This window comes from Prinia subflava, chromosome Z (genome assembly GCF_021018805.1).
Source record: "Prinia subflava isolate CZ2003 ecotype Zambia chromosome Z, Cam_Psub_1.2, whole genome shotgun sequence".
In the NCBI taxonomy this organism is placed as follows: domain Eukaryota; kingdom Metazoa; phylum Chordata; class Aves; order Passeriformes; family Cisticolidae; genus Prinia; species Prinia subflava.
In genome coordinates, this window is record NC_086283.1 from 96491050 (window position 1) to 96507530 (window position 16481).

At 39.2% G+C, this 16481-nt stretch overlaps 1 protein-coding gene across 2 annotated transcripts in view; it reads left to right on the top strand.

The window, feature by feature from the left end:
- Positions 1-16481, top strand: part of LHFPL2 (LHFPL tetraspan subfamily member 2) — a 120202-nt gene that overhangs the window by 12937 nt on the left and 90784 nt on the right. Inside the window, exon 2 of one of the 2 annotated variants that reach the window (XM_063422995.1) lies at positions 5066-5168. The exons of the other annotated variant lie outside the window; for it this stretch is intronic. The gene's annotated coding sequence lies outside the window, so the exon portion shown is untranslated. The remainder of the gene's footprint in view (positions 1-5065; positions 5169-16481) is intronic. 2 annotated transcript variants of the gene reach the window in all.

Consider the following 16481-nt stretch of genomic DNA (forward strand, 5'->3'; position numbering starts at 1 on the left):
CAGTCAACGGAAAGCTTAATTTAGAAATCGTTTTGCCTCTCCTGTTTGCATTGGATTATTGGGGAGTTCAAGCCTGTGAAGAGACCTGTAGCTATTCCTGCATCCTCAAAAGCCACTGGGATAGCTGTTGTTGAGTCTGGCAGTGGTGATAGCTCTTGTTGCTGGTAGCCATTTGGTGAGTGTCTCTGTCTGCTTTTCCAGCCATATGTTAGTGATCTGAGCATTGCCCTGGGTGGGTGGATTGCTTCATCATTAATATGTGTGACTTTGTGGAGGGAGTGTGTGGTTCAAGAGACCTCACAGATTTCCTGAACATGGCCCACACTGTAGTTGTGTCTGTTATTTATTATATCCTTTCAGAAACAGAAGATAAACTAGTTTCCCTAATGACTATGTTTTTTCATATGCTTAAATGAGTTTCTGCCTGTGGAGGGGGAGATACTTTGGCTCCCTTTCACTTATTTTTCTGTGTACTAATGTTTTCACATAGCTCAGCTGGAAGATTCACCACCTACGTGTTGGTTTGTTCCAGCATAAGATAGATAGCTGTTTAAATATGTGAATAGTTAAATTTTTAAATATGTGTACTGTCTGGAAAATATTACAAAAGCAAATGGTTGTGTGTTGCAGTTTGTATAATATTTAATATTTATAATACTGTGATTGTTTGTTACATTGGTAACTTTTGAGATGTATTTTGAATCTCACCAAAAACTACAGTCCTAATTTTGATTGATTTGACACGTGAAAAAAATAGTGTTTGACCATAATTGGCATGCAAAACAACTAATATATGATTTTTCAGGACAGAAATAGGTGAAGACAACATTATCAGATACAGACGTCATAGTATCATCCCTCATTCAGCATCAAGCCTCCCAAATTAAGAGGAAGAAACTGATTTTTTTGTATTGAAATAATTTATTTAACACTATGCAGCTGTGCAGTTTAAACGAAAAAGAAAATGGGTCTGAGAAACCTAAAAACTATTAAAGAACTAGGAAAATCTGTAAGATCTGAGTTTGAGATAGTAATGAAAAAAGATGAGTTTCAATTGTATGCAGAAATCTTCTAGGGACCAACAAAGGGGAGAAAAGAAAAAGTATTTCTTTCCTTTTTTGTAACCACTTCTTTGTCCCCAAGTACATTTACACTTGTTTGAATTGCAGGTATTTCAAGGTACCTGTTATGAAAAGTTGTTGATGGACTCACAGGAATTAAGAAGAAGGTGTCAAAAGGATCAAAGGGTTGCTGGGATGATTTATGAGGAAAACAAAACTACTCTTAATGGCCTTTTTGAGCAGTGGTGAAATTAGGTCAAAGAAGCAAGGTGATAATGAAAAAAATGTGGGCTGTGTGTCAGTGTTACTTTTTGTATTGAAATAATTTGCTCTGGACCTCTTTCCCATCAAATGTCAAAAATTGCATTAGTCAGATAAAATAAAATTAAATGGGTTGCTTTGTTGAGAACACAGTGCTGTAATGAGCAGTCTTGCATTTACCTAGACTGAGCAGACTATCTGTTCCCTCTCTTCAATTTCTGAGAACCATTTGTGGTGATTCTGTTGTTTTTAGATGAACTTTAGCTTCATTAGTGCTAAAGTTTAGTAGTTCTTGAACTTGTGTTAGAAGTTGTAATGGAAATATTTGCTGAGTATTGATTTTATTATGAGGAACCTGCATGTCAGTACTTAGATGTGTAGGTTTATAGTTAATCCCTTTCATTCCCCATGTCTGGAAGACTTTCATGTGTGATGGTTCATGTAATCATATACTGGAAATTTTTGATGTAACCAATAGGCAATGAACTAGGTCAACCAGAGCAAACAAATATGATCTCTGCTTTAAAAAAAGGGGAAGTGTTAATGCAAAATGTTTTGAACAGAAGGAATAGCTGAGGTATTTCCATTCCTCTTCCAAAACCTCATAACTATATCTATTCCTATGAATTAATGAGTGCTGCTCCCAACTGCATTTGTAGTCATACCATCTTCTGGTGTTTCCTTAAGAGGTGGGTTGGCACACTGCCAGGAAGTGTGGTTTATTAAATTAATTATCCCTGGTGAATACAAATTATGATGTTATGAGGCACCCATTTACCTCATAATTTGAGGAAGCTTTCTGTGATTCTGTCTGGTTTCCTTTATAGTTTGTGCATTTACAGCTGATACTTCAGAAAGATGAATGTTGCCCAAAAAAAGGACGCAATTAAAAGTTCGTAAAAGCAAAGTGAGCTCATCCCTTTTTACAGTTACTTTATTGATTGCACTGTTGAGCTATTAGGCTTTTTCATTGCATGAGTGGTTTGAATGGGTTGACTTTTAAAAGAGCAACTAATTCCTCAACTTGTCTATATTCTGGCATGGCTGCTATTGAGAAAAAGTGCCCCTAAGAAACCTCAGTATTCTGCAATGTTACTGAGGGACATTGTTTTGTCATTAGGAAAGCATTTACAGGATCAGCTGGTCTTTCGTTTATAGCTAGGGATTTTTGTAACATGAAAATTTAAAGCACATTCTGTGAACTAACAATTTTATTCTAAATCAGATTGCAATAATATCTTCGCTTTCCTCTTATAACAGATGATGCAAAATTAGATTTTAAATTGGAATTTGTTTTGATAGGAACAGAATAGCACAGAATTGAGTGGTGTCAGTTTCTTGATAAAATTTCAAGTATTGATTTTTGTATTGAAATCATGCCTGTTAAATGGAACGTCTGTCTTGTTTCAGGTGAAATGAAGATAATTGATTCAAAAAAGTGCATATTCACTTTAGTATCTTGAATTTTTTTATCCCCTATTCCTGATAGTTCCTTGGAGCCAGTATTTATTCTTTTAGTCAAGAAATAAAGCTTCTGTTAAGCATTTGAGAAGGAAATTGGTGTAGATAATGGTGAAAGGAGAGAGAGATCTACGTAAGAGATCTGCTCGTTTGGGTTGTTTTTGTTGTTGTTTTGTTGTGTTTGGGAGGTTTTTAAATGTTTTGTTTTGGATGCTTTGGGGTTTTTTTTGTTTGTTTGGGTTTTTTTGTTGGGAGTGGAGGGGTTGGTTGGGGGTTTTTGTTTGTTTTGGGTTTTGGTGGATTTTGTTTGTTTGTTTGGATTTTTGATGGTTGATCTGACTTTGGTAGAAGAAGAATGTTCTGAGTCTGCCTGTCAGCAGCTTTGGGAAGGGTGTCCCTTACAGGGAGGTTGTCTTGAGGTACCAAGTGAACAGGGCATATTTTTCAGTTACTTAGAAAAGTCTAATTCTATTCATTTCACCAATTTATTTATTTAATATAGCATTGAAGATACAAATTCCAGTTCTTAGAACACAGTAAGCCTGTATAACAGATACATCATGAACTGTCTGAGATACACTTTCAGATGTTTTCAGGAGAACTGTAGTTGTTATGGTGACGGGATACAGTTTTCATTTTGGGTTTTAAAAAACAAAAAGGGAGTGGAGTTTGTTAAATAACACTAGGAGCATCCTATCTACTTCTCTTTCTCTTCAGGAGGGATTACTGTTTAATGTTGTCCAGAGGTGAATGGAGTTGAATGGAGGCCCATAATGCAGTGTTGAGCTCCTGCTGATGAGAGTTTTGGGTGTTCTTAAAGTTATCTCAGAAGCTGACTGACACTCAGGAGATGCAATCTTTCTTTCCTTTGTAAAACTCTTGCTTTATAAAAGCACTTTAGGAAAATATCAACATCAGTTATAACATGAACAGGTGCTGAAAATTGTAGTAACTAGGAATAACTGTAGACAGCCTTTAGCTATAAATTGATGTTTCAAGTTTAAGTGAATCTGTTGATCTAAAATTGAAAAAAACTACTTTTCTGAAAAGCATTGAAAGACTGATGATGCATTTGGCAATGATGGTATTGCAGTACCACAGAGATCTCTCTTAAGTTTAGAGGTATTATGAAGGGTAAAAGGAGGTGAATTGAAATGTATGGTTTCCACTCATCAAAATTATACATGGTATGTATGCTTAGGATCACAGAGATGCAAAGAAATTAGTTCTGCTTGTGCAGAAATGGAAATTATGGGCTGGAAATTTAATTAAAAACCCCAATCCAGAGTAGCTGATGTAGTCACAGTCGAAGCCTTTTCCAACAGCAACTGTTCCATGACCATTTTCAGTTGTCCTGAAATTCTGCAAGAACATCCAATTTTTTGTAAATTATTTGAGAGCGTACAGTTGCTGGAGAGTTTGTGGGTCCCAGTATCTGGTCTTTAGCTGTTGTATGCAGCTATACAGTAGATTCTTAATTTTAAGAGCTTTGCAGAGTATCTCTGCTCATCATGACACAACTCAGAATGCTTCCCAGTGCCACCTACTAAACTCAGATGTCTGTTCATTTTTAGGATACACAGAATTGTCTGTATTAAATCTGAAATTACAAAAACGTAGGTTTTTTACATTAATCATTTGTAGTTTAAATTATTAGGGGAGGATAATAATCAGTGTTCTCAGAACTTAATCCCCTCCTATTTCACCTCACAGGTGACTTCAGTCTTTGCATACTGAGGAGTCACTCCCAACTCTTCTTTAGGAGAAGTCAGAAGTCAGAACTCTGCCCCTTCAGTTTGATTATTCTGATCACTGTGCTCAGGACTATTGAGCTTTTTCTGTAAGAAACAAACTGAACTGCATTTTACAGTTTGTGGATTAATGTGAATGGCACAACTGTAAATGAGAGACCAAAACCAACAAGATATTTATAATTGGGGTTGTTCAGTATTTGGATGAGACACTGTAGCTCTTATCACAAATCTGTAACAAAACAGGTTCCAGTCCAATAACTACAGCCACAAACAGAATCTGTTAAAATCACCAAGGCCAAAGACAGCACATTCAGAAAATTTGGAAAAGCTGAGCAGTTAAATTCTCTGTTCTGTTAATACTATTTACATCCTATCCTCTTTGCCTTTCCCACCAATATATTTTTTTTTCTGGAGAAGTTTCAGAGACTAGAATATGACATAAGTGTTCTGTCTCTAGTTTATTAGATTACATGTGATGACTTAATGTTGTACAATGGACTTATGGTCTGGATCTGTGTTTTGTTACAGGCTGCTGGGGAGGAGGGGTTGGGAAGACAGCTGAATGTTCAGATGTGTGAGTGGGCTGTGCTGTCAGCCCTGAACAGTCAGAGTGCCCTTGCTGCCTGAGCAGGTAAGAGCAGATTGAAGGTAGCAGGCAGTGATGCACTAGGGATGGTCGCTGGCTCCCATCATCGGTAGTTTCAGCCTTGACCTTCTTCATCCAGCTGTGGTAGGCAGCAACAAGCAATAATAACAATAATAATAACAATAATAATAATAATAATAATAACAACAACAATAATAATAAGCAGCTCCTCAAGCAGTTGGTACTACCTTGAAACCACACTCTTCTTCCTCCAGGGAAACGGTGCTGAGTGGACTGGATAGAAATCCTGGGGAAAGCAGGCTTTGTATGTGACATTGGGCTGTCTTTGGTGGGATTGAGTTAATAGGCAGTAGAATAAGTGTATAAAAATAATGCTGACTGTTACAGGCTTGTGGAAAAATAATCTGATGAAAATTTCTGGGTTGTTTTTTATATGAAGTGACAAGTTCAGTTGATGGATAAAGATGTGTAATAGGCTTAGGTGAAGTACTTAACCTTTCAACAACCATTTTTGTTCACAAAGTTAGCCAAAGCAAAATCAAAGTATCAGCTTTGACCTGGCTAACTGACAGGTGCCTAAAATAACTGTGCATATGGAGTTGTTCTTGTTTAGCTGGATTTGTAGATAAGCTGCTGTCTCTTCACTGATCATTTTATTGGTGACAAAAATCATGTTACGCATGTAAGCCTCTGGAGAGTCACAAAACCAGAGCTTACGAGGCCCTAAAGGACCCCTGTGATCAGGCAGCCTGATTTTCAGGGCAGTGGAGGCATTATGTATTTCTGGATTAATTCTTGTTCAACCTACATCATAAAAGAGCATTTAAAAATCACCAGTGATGGAAAAAGTCAATGCTTTCTGTGCCAATAACATGCAGCAGGAAGTGGAATGACAAATACCAGAAAGAGGTAGTGATGTGGACAGATTGGAAATTCTGATTGAAGTCAAAGTCATCCTGATGAGAAATATCAAGAACTCCACGGGCATGTCATGTGGACATGTGGCGATTCTGAAGAGAGGATCACAGCAGATAATCAGCTCAACATAAGTTGTCAACATAGAGGAAAAGACCCAAGGATAAGAGGAAAGACCTGTCACAATTCTAGAGAGTAAAAATTATGTGCTATTCCTAGGAGTAGAGCTTATATCATGTATTCGGCACTGCTACAATTGCTACTGGAATAACCTGCTAATGCTTATGTATCAAAGATGATGTTGACTGTTACCAGAGAAGAGCCATAAAAATCTGTAGTGGACCCAGATAGGGTGTCAGTAAGAAAGTTCAGGTCAATGCTAGAATCAAGATTATGATTCCCTCCCCTGAAAAATAAACTGTAGTCCAAAGCTGAATTATTTCAGGGAAGTTATATGGCTTGAGTTAAGTAGCAGTTCTGCCTTTCTAGTTTGATGAGGTGTGAATCTGTTTAATAGAATATTTTGAGTTGGAAGTTACTTTTAAAGGTCATCTTGTTCAAGCCCCCTACAATGGGCAGGGATATCTTTAACTAGATCAGGTTGCTCAGAGATTCATCCAACCTGATACTGGTTGCTTCCAGGAGTGGGGAACCCATCATGTCTCTGGGCAACCTGTTCCAGTGTTCCACCACCCTCATTGTAAAAACCTTCTTCCTTCTGTCTGACCTGAATTTGCCCCTTTTTTAGTTTAAAACCATTGTTGCTTGTCCTGTCACTACATGCCCTTGTGGAAGTCCCTCTCTAGCTTTCTAGTAGGCCACCTCTAAATACTGGAAGATGCTGTAAAGAGGAGCACCCTGGAGCCTTTTCATTTCTTGGCTGAAAAACCTCAGTGTCTCACAGCCACTCAGGAGAGCTGCTCCATCCCTCTGCCCATCTCTGTGTCCTCCTCTGGACTCACTGCAGCAGGTCCCTGTCCTTCTGTGCTGGACCCCAGAGCTGGTGCAGCCCTGCAGGTGGGCTCTGAGCAGAGCAGAGCAGAGGGGCAGAATCCCCTCCCTCCCCTGCTGCCCACACTGCTCTGGACGCAGCCAAATTGTTGACATTCTGGGCTGTGAGTGCACATTGCCTGGTCATGTCCAACTTTTCATCCACTGGCACCCCCAAGTCCTTCTGGACAGGGCTGCTCTCAACCTGTACATCCCCCAGCCTGTGTTGATACCTGAGTTGCCCTGACCCAGGTGCAGGAGCCATTTCACTTGTTGGTCAGAAGATTAGTTTTGTTTTTAGCTGTGTGTATTTGCATAGAGGCCAGAAACCAGCGGCTCTCATGTATCGTGAGGAGAGGGAGAGGAGAGTTGGAACACAACACTGCTGCCATGCAGCCAGGGTCACCTGTGCTTTCTGCCTGGCTTTCTTTCTGCCCTTCTTGGCTTGTGGGACAGTCCTTCCTGCAGTGCAGTGACCTCTGCACCAATGCAGTTATTGCCACATTTAGCCAGATGGACCCTGCCAGTGCTTACCTTGCCAGCAGCAACTGGCTTAGGGTGTCTGCCCACTCACAGGTTTGAATGCTTTTTTGGAGGCATGTCCTGTGTGAAATAATATGTTCTTGAGATAATGCAATCTTGAAGATTCTTGAAGCATAAGTGAGAATGTTCATAAATCCGCATAATTTCTCTAGGTATGTTACTCTTCAATAATAAATCATGGCAGCTAGGGGACTGCATTATTTATACCTGCCATGTCTTATTTCCAGGCTGAAATACCAACATATGTATCTGATTTCTTTAGAAATTAAAAAAGATACCTCCCCATCCACAATACACATATCCTTCAGACAGAATGAAAGATAACTTTTTTTGAGCTTTCATCATTGCCATTCCATTGTACGTTAATTATAGGTGCTAGTTTTGGCATGATTTCATTAGCTGAGCACTTGCCATGTCACCAGGGCTTGATTTGAATATTGTCTTCTTTCTAGCATGACTTCCATTGTTGCATAAAAAAACCCTGAAGCATATCACACAACGCAAGAAAGCAGTTAAAATTTTTCTCCTTTTTTCCCTTCCCTGAAAAATTAGTTTAATTTGAGATCCCTTATAGTATACTAAAATCAAAACAAACCTTGATCTGATAAGTGCTTTGAAGAAAATCTTGTGTACTGAGTTATACTGTGAAACAATGTTCCTAGTTCACTGATTTAAACAGAAACTTCCAGAGAGGCATCTGGATACTTAGTTTAAAAAAATAGATACTATAATGCTCTATTAGCTGACATAACCGAGTTTTCAGGTGTTGAAAAAAGAAAAACATGCCTTAAGCAAAGTAGTTTCAACAGTATTTTCCAAAAAATATAGTTTGAAAATAGGGTAAAAATATAAAAGAAAGTAAAAATGCTAGAAATATAAAGCAAGGTCTGGTTTTAGTTCATGTTGTGATTTTTCAGTCTGAGTGTGCAATGGCTCTTACCTAATGAGAAAAGGAGTAAATAATCAGTTTTTTCTAGCAATTAACTGATCTGCCTGCAGGATGATAATTAAAATGAGTCATGCATGTAAAAGGAAACTGAATCTTTCCCTTGACTCATTTTTCTTCCATTAATTTACTTTCATAATCGCATTCTTTAAAATTCTGCCAGAAATTGATGTACAAGTGTATTCAGTCATAAAAGTGCTGGTTGCTGCTTCAGAGCAGTTCCATGTTTGAATCCCATGCAGTGATGAAAAATTTGCCATCTGATTCATGCTACCTGATCCTAGAGCCTGCTATGTTTGTAAAGTCAGTAGAAAGAACCAGAGATCTCCAAGGGGATGGTGAGTCTTTGGGCAGGATTAGCTCAAAGACTCACCATCCCCTTGAGCTATGGGCTAATCCTGCCCAAGTTCATCCGTGGTGTTGCTGCTCATCTCCTGCCTGCTTTTGGCATGGTGCTCCCACCTGGCTGGTGGGTGCTGGGCATCTCTACCAACACAGGATCCTCTCCTGGGGATGTGTGGGTGAAAGGACTGTGCCTGCCCTGTAGTCCCAGAGTGGGGTGATTTAAGGGTGATTTCCTGCAGCCACCCTTTGCCTGCCAGCTGGGGTGCTCCACTGAAAATGGATGACTGTAGGAATGCACCCCACACCCCAGCAGGCGTTTCCAAATAACGAAAAGGGGGTTCAGTTACACCCCTGACTTTTAAGAAGAAGTACCAGAATTTTCTGTTCTTCCCTCATCGCAAGTGGCACAGTGCCAGCACAGGGGCACTGGTTGGGCTTTAGAAATGTTTCTCAAAACCTGTAGCTGTTTGTGTTGGCAGTAATCCAAATTGTTCCTCCTTGATCACTGTGTACTTGAGAAGGAGCACAGAGGAGCTCAGGTGCTTCTTGGGGTGTCTAGTCAGGTGTCAGATGCTTCTCTGGCACCTGCGCATGGCTTTGCTCTTTTGTTTCTGTATTGTTTGTTATTTTCTCATTTATTAAAACCTTTGCTTTACAAAGTACACCGAAGGAGCTGTCTCGCAATATTTTTAAGTCACTCAAGGAGGTTGCAGGCCAACCCTCAAACCTGATACATCTTCAGGGGGCTCATTACACTCTGGCCAGGTGTAAGGCTGTGTCAGCTGTGTTTCCATCTCCCACAGGCTGGGGAAGCCACCTGTAGTCAGGAACCCAAAGGTGTCCTCACCACCTGGTCACAGAGTTGTCAGAAGGGAGAGGAGTTGGAGGATTTTCCCATCTTACTGAAGCTGACCCACTTGAGAGTAAGAGAGCCAGGAGGACAGAGAGAATGGTTTTGAAAGCACCTGATTTTGTGAGACTTTTAGCTGCTGCCTGCAGTTAGGAGTTGGGAGTTACCATTTCTGATCCCTCTGGTTAGGAGCATGACTGGTTTTAGGTAACTTCTTAAAGATATGAAAGTATATGAAACTTTGGAGAGTCTGGGGAATGTGAGGCATAACAGCCATTTCATGTTTAATCAGAATATTGGTTTTTCACCCACAACTTGTAATGAGGGCTTGATGCTAGGTTTCTGATACAGGAAAAAAACGCATGTTAGAAGTGCCCATGTTTTGGCACCAGTGAAAGAAGGTCTCCAGCTCAACCAGGAGCTGACTGCTGAGCTGTCAATGCCGTGGGGCAGGCAGGCAGGCTGGCAGCTGCACCATTGTCTAATTAGATGTGTATTTCAGAAACCAGCTTCCAGCTCTACAGCAGGAGCAATTTGATGTTAACTTTGCACACTGAATTATCAGCTGTGTTAGAAGTTTCACTCACAGTATCACCAGAAGAAGGGAATTAAGTGTTACTTGCTGGAATATTTTGGAAGTATGTCATGTGATGCATCCCTTGTTTATCACTGTGATGCATTCTTCATATTCGAGGCTTGATTATCTCCAGGGAGCTGGAAACCAATGGCTCCAGTAAAAAGCAATAGAAGATGTACTGCTTGCTATACCTGACTGCTTTTTATTATAGATCAAAGGGAAAAAAAAAAACCTTGGGATTTTTTAACATGCTGGGATTAAAGGCAAAATTCAGCTATTCTCCAGCATATCTTTTGCTTATGGTGCTTAAAAAGCTTAAAAAGCTCCAAAGCTTTTTGGAGCTGTGTTATTATATGTTAGTTTTTCCAAAGTGATTTTCAGAAATGAATTTTTTTTAAGTTTTGCTTTCGCAAATTGGTATTCCTCTCTTGAAGAAATATAAGAAAAGCCTCTGCTTTTTGCTTGCTGAGAAAATGAGATTTTTCCAGTAGTGGAGCTCACATGGGTGACCAGGTGATTTTTTTCAGAGATTTTTTTGTTGTTGTTGTTAGGTAAGATTGTAAAGACTTTAATTGAGAAAATTAGTTTAAATTAGTTTAAATTAGTTTCTTCAATCTTAAATAATCAGAAATAGAATTCAAACCACCAGGTTCCTATTTATAATTAATGTAAATCTTAAAAAAAGTTACTTCTGTGTTACTTCTACAACCAAAAGCTGTTGGCTAGTACCTATTTGTATTTTCAGATCAAAGGAAATGAGCTGCAAATAGGGTTTTTTTAAGTAACTGACTTATACTTTCTGACCACTGTAAATGTTAATCCTTAAACACATGGAATCAAGGGGTTAACTTCTCTTAAGTGATTACTCAGACTGGTTAAATATTTTGCCAATTAAGAAGCAGCAGATTTTATCTGACCTACTAGAGTGGGGTGGGATTGTTAAGGCTTAATCATTTATAAGCTGCATTTGATGTAAGGGGCTAATGTTTATTGACCGAAATCTTGGGTTTAACAGATTTTTATTTGAAATACAGTAGGATCTAATTTTATTTCATGTTGCTGTCAGAGAAGTGTTGTGGGGGTTTTGGGCTTTGTTTGTTTTTTTTCTTTGAAAAGCCTTGAAAATATTCGAAGTTACAAATGCAGGTAACTAAACATCTATGAAGCTTCGCTTACATGAGAGATACAGATGACAGACACACAAATACATATGTCTTGGAAGTGCATTCATTTGAATTCAGGTCAGCTCATTTGTGGATGGATTTAAAATTTGGACTAACTTCGAGACTGCATCAAATTTTGCCTGTAGTTGCTGATAACTGAACCCTGTAATAGAGAAATAGTATGCTGGTCACATGAGAATGAACCAAAAGTATTTCATCTATCAGGTTTTATCTGCAACCCCACTAACAAGAGTTAGACATAGGAAGGAAAGCTAGAAAGAAGAGTCCCTTCCCTTCTATCCTCTCTCTCTCTGTCTTCTTTTTTTTTTTTTTTTTTCTTTTTTTTTTTTTTTTTAACTTTTATTTGTAAGCAGGCCAGTTTTATCAACAAAAGAAAGAAAAGAGAAACTTTTTTTCTGGGAGGGCAAGTCGTGCTTTGGTTGGGTAGGAGCAAAGAAGTGGGCCTACACTAACAAAATAGAGAATAGCCTTTTCTTCCTCATTTTTCCCCTTTTATTTGGGGTATTGGCCAAATAAAAGATGTCTTCTGACCAAGTGGACTAAAACATCCTATCATTTCCTTAAGGACCCAGTGTGGACAGATTTCAGGAAGCTTGATGCAGTTAACAAAGAGCCAATGACCTGTTTTTGATAAGCTGTGGCCAGTGCTTGGCTCATGGCATGTACACTGCTGGACAGAATGCTTTAATAAGTCTGTTTTTCTCTGCATACATTTTTGTCACTCCTAGTATTGCAGGAATTGTTGTGTCTTTAGCTCATTTATTAGAAGAACTATCCTATCTCTTACTACCAGCTTGCTCTAAATTTGTGGTAACTGAGTGCTGTTCTTGAAAGATTGGAAACTCTATTAAAGGGTAGGGTGTTTTGGTGATTTTGGTTGTTGGGGCTTTGTTCCAACATCTCCACCAGATTAAGAAGTGAGCTCACCAATTCATTTGCTACTAAAGACAGATGCAAATGAAATCTTGTCTGAAAGAAGACTTGTTTATCTAGATTGGAACAGGAGGTTCCTCCTGTGTCACAATTTACTGTTACCACTTAGAAAGATAAAGGTTGTTTTTCAGTAATGTCCAGCTCTTGATGTGTTTTTTTTAGGAGACAGTTTAGTTTCAGCAAGTATTCAAGTAGTCCAAATAGTGAAGCTTGGGTATGAAGTTTATCCTGACATTATTTTAACACTCTCTTTTAAGTAGGAGTATTCAAATGATATATAATTTTTTCATCTGACAGATAACTTTTTTGTTTGCTTTTTTTGGTCAGTTGATCACTGGAAACCTTTGCTGATTTTCAAAACAGTGCTTGGACAAATTTTTTTAAGTTCCCTGTCTCTCTAGATTTAAAAATCACGTGAACAAAGTGTTGTATCTTGGCACACTTTAAGTGATCAGATGTGTGTGTTCAAATATGGCCACATAAATTTGTTTGTTAGCTGAATGAATAAGTTTAGGCCACTTAAGTTCCTGTTCTTTAATTAAGATCTTAATTCTAAACCTCTGTTTAAAATACACGTAGGATCTAGAAGATCTCAGATGCCTTTGTGGTGGAATTGAAAGATGAAGGTTTGTGTTTTGTTGTGACATTAAGTATACTTAAATGGGGAGGTCGGTATATTACTAGCAGTTATACTTTAAACTTAGTTATCTCAAATAAGTGAAGATAGGTGTCAGGCCCTGGATATAATATTCTGTGGAAGAACCATATTTTCTAACTGATCTGTGAAATGTGCATTTGTCCCTGATGTTGGACAATTATGCGTACATTTATAAAGTACATGCATTTGTACATTACTACACAAAATCCTGTGACTATATATGTGTTAAAATACTTAGGACTTAAAATGCTAGCATGCCCTGCTACTTAATTAACAGATGTTTTATTTTAATGAAATTTGTGCTACAAACTTAACCATGTTTGTGTTACTCAATAAGAAAATGGTTTTGTTTATGCTAAAGGACTGTGTCCTTCAGTCAGTAAAAATAAACCAGCAAGCTAATAACATTTTTAGGTAGGTCTCTCCTAAATCTGGGTTTCTGTTTATCTTCAGCCATGGTGGCAGAAAGCTTTAACATGAGCAATTACCAAGGCTGAGTGCTTCTGCAGTATTGCAGTCCTAATAGAAAGCAGAGATGTCTGGAGTAATCAGAAAAAAATAATGTGTGGGCCTAACTCCAGTTGAATGATATTAAAAAAAATTACAGATTGCCAAATTAGAGGTGTCCTAAAGTCCCACAGATGTGCAGCCTTTACAGTGATGTTCAAGGAGGGCACTATTGGGGGTGATCAGTGTGTTGATTCCCCAGAATTGAGGGAGGATGTAGCCTTGCTCTGCTCCTGACCAGCCCTGCTCTGTCCTTCTCCCAGACTAACTCAAGACAAAAATAAGGCCTAGGGTGGTCTGTCATGCTGGTGTAAAAGATATGGTGCTGACTGGCCAGGAATGGGGGTAGAGGGAAGGGAGGGGAGGAGGGGAAGCCCTCTCATGTTCCTTTCTGGTTGGCAAAAAACTTCAAACTAGTTCAGCTGCTCCTGAAGCTGCAGCCATGGGGTTACAGGCAGGTCTCCTTCTTCTACAAGATGCTTTCCTTTTGTGTGCAAAAGGGGCAACTCATCATTTGGATCAAAGGAGGTCAGTGGATACAGGATAAGATGTATGAGAGCCTTAGGAACAGATCTCAGGCTTGGCTGCCTCTAAGGGTATGACATGACTGATACCATGAAACTGGCGTTGTTCTGCTTCAGATCAAAGCTTTGCAATCTTCTCCCCATCTTATTTCTAATTCCAGATAATTGGGGACAAGCACAGCAGGACACTGTCTGTTTGACACATCTAAATAAACTCTTATTGCAGAGATTCCTGTTCAAAGCATTTTTCCTTTTCCCTCCCCAGTGGTTGTGTTTCACAGATGGAAGGAAGCCATTTTGTTTTCACAACTTCTGTTATTGCTGTTTGATTCTCCCCTGGGTATCTCTTTTTCCAGGATTACAGTAGCAGTAGTGTTAGTTTTGGAAAGAGGAAAATAAACTGGTCTGTTCCTGGAAATCTAAGTAGTGCTTTATGCAAAGAGGAGAGACGTGGTGCTGTGGCCCTTGTACGTAATACTCTGTCAGACGTGGCAGTGCTAAGATGAATGTTTCCAGGTATAAGACAGTGCCCTAGAAAAAAAATGAAGAAGAAAATGGAAGACAGTTGTCAGCAGTGGGGAGTTAAGTGATACCACAGAGACAAAGCCTAATCATCCTGAGATCTATCAAAATACCAGAGAGAGACTTTGAAGAGCCAGCCTGGCTGAGGATGAGTTACTTGCCATACTCTAGATGTCTTCCTTCTGGGTCCTCATCTGCTATTGGGATCGTGCACTTCCGCATCTGTAGGCAATTTCTGTTTGAAGGGATCTTCTGAGGCAAAAGGCTTTTAAGAGTCTGCTTCACTTAGCGCGGCTCACTGAGGTGTCACACTGCTCCTGCCTGCAGGAATAGCAGGAATGTGCTGGTGGGTTCATCCAGGCTTGCTGTGAAAGCTGCAGTTACGCCTGACCTGCAGAGCCATCCCTGTTTCAGGGGAATCAGTTTCCCATTGCTTTGTGAACTGCCCGTGCACTTTTTGTGTTTATGTGAAGGAAGATGGAGCAGTGCTCGTGTGACAGTTCTGGCGGGCAGAGCAGCTCTCACAGCTGGGAAAAAGTACACAGCAGAGTCCTGCCAATGAGTTTGTGATCAGGCTCTTTGCATCTGGAAACTACTAGTAATAGTCCCATTCTACCAGTGGGAACTGTTGGGGTTGCTTTGCTTTTATTTTTTGTGTTTTAAGGCTGCATTTTTTAAAATTTCGATGATCATCTGTAATGGAACAAAGGATAGGACTGGGAGAGTGGCCCTGACACTGTTTTAATACTTTTCTGTCTGGAGAACCGCTTGCTCTTGGGTTTGTTTAACAAAACTCAGAGGCTTTGCAAAAGCACCTTGGCAGAGGGAGTTTCCTGGTGAATAGCAGGCTTCCATCTGCATTTGTGTGGATTTAAGAACAGTGTTTTGATGATGTAGTACATTGCTGAGCTGGGCTCCACAAAGATGTCAGCAAGTGTTGTACTGGTGTAAGTAAAGTCCAGCAGTTAAATACTATGTTAATCATGTGAGGCATAACCTTAATAGCTTTTTCTGAGAGTTTAGGACAAAAGTATGATGGTATTCTATCGATGATATTAACACATGCAGGAGAAGTATTCTCTGCAAGGATTCCCAGCATTAAATAGATCTTTAAGATATGAGTTTTATTTCCACTCTGCAATTTATAGATTGTGACTTAATTTCTCCCAACACTATATTAAAATATATTAAAATGTCTTGCTGTATCATGAGGTTTATTGAATTGTGTGAGATTGTGTTTGAATTTAAGAACTGTCCTAGAAAAAAGCATTGTTTCTTTTTCATTAAACTATTTCCTGTAACTATCATGGCCATTCACTCAATTGTGTAATTTGAAAACTGTTCCTCCTTCATTGTATTTCCTTAGTAATTTTCAGCCCTGAATAGTTGTACAGCTCAAGTAAGGATCTAGTTGTCTGTCAAGTGATAGTTAAATATCATGTGCTTTTACTTTTCAGCCTTTTTAGCCTATTCACTGCAGATGTTACAGATATATCTGAAATACCTGAGGGAACACAGTAGAATGAGAAAAGCAGAGGGGAGATGGATGCTCATTTACACTGTGCTGTATGTCCAGGCTGGAGCACTCTGCTCTGCTCTGCTTCCTGGAGAAGCAGACTCTTCCTGATACTAATCTGCTTCCTGGAGGCACATGTCCCATTCTAATGGATCTTTGGGCCTGATGAAAGGAAAAAAGGAAAGCAATAATGTTTACCAGACAGTTTAGTTTCTTTACAGACTAACTTTGCATCAACTAAGTCAGTTTAATTAATCTGGCAAAGAAATGGAAACTGACATTTTAGAGTTTGGATGTGTTAGAACATAGCCTGTTTTGCAGAATGAG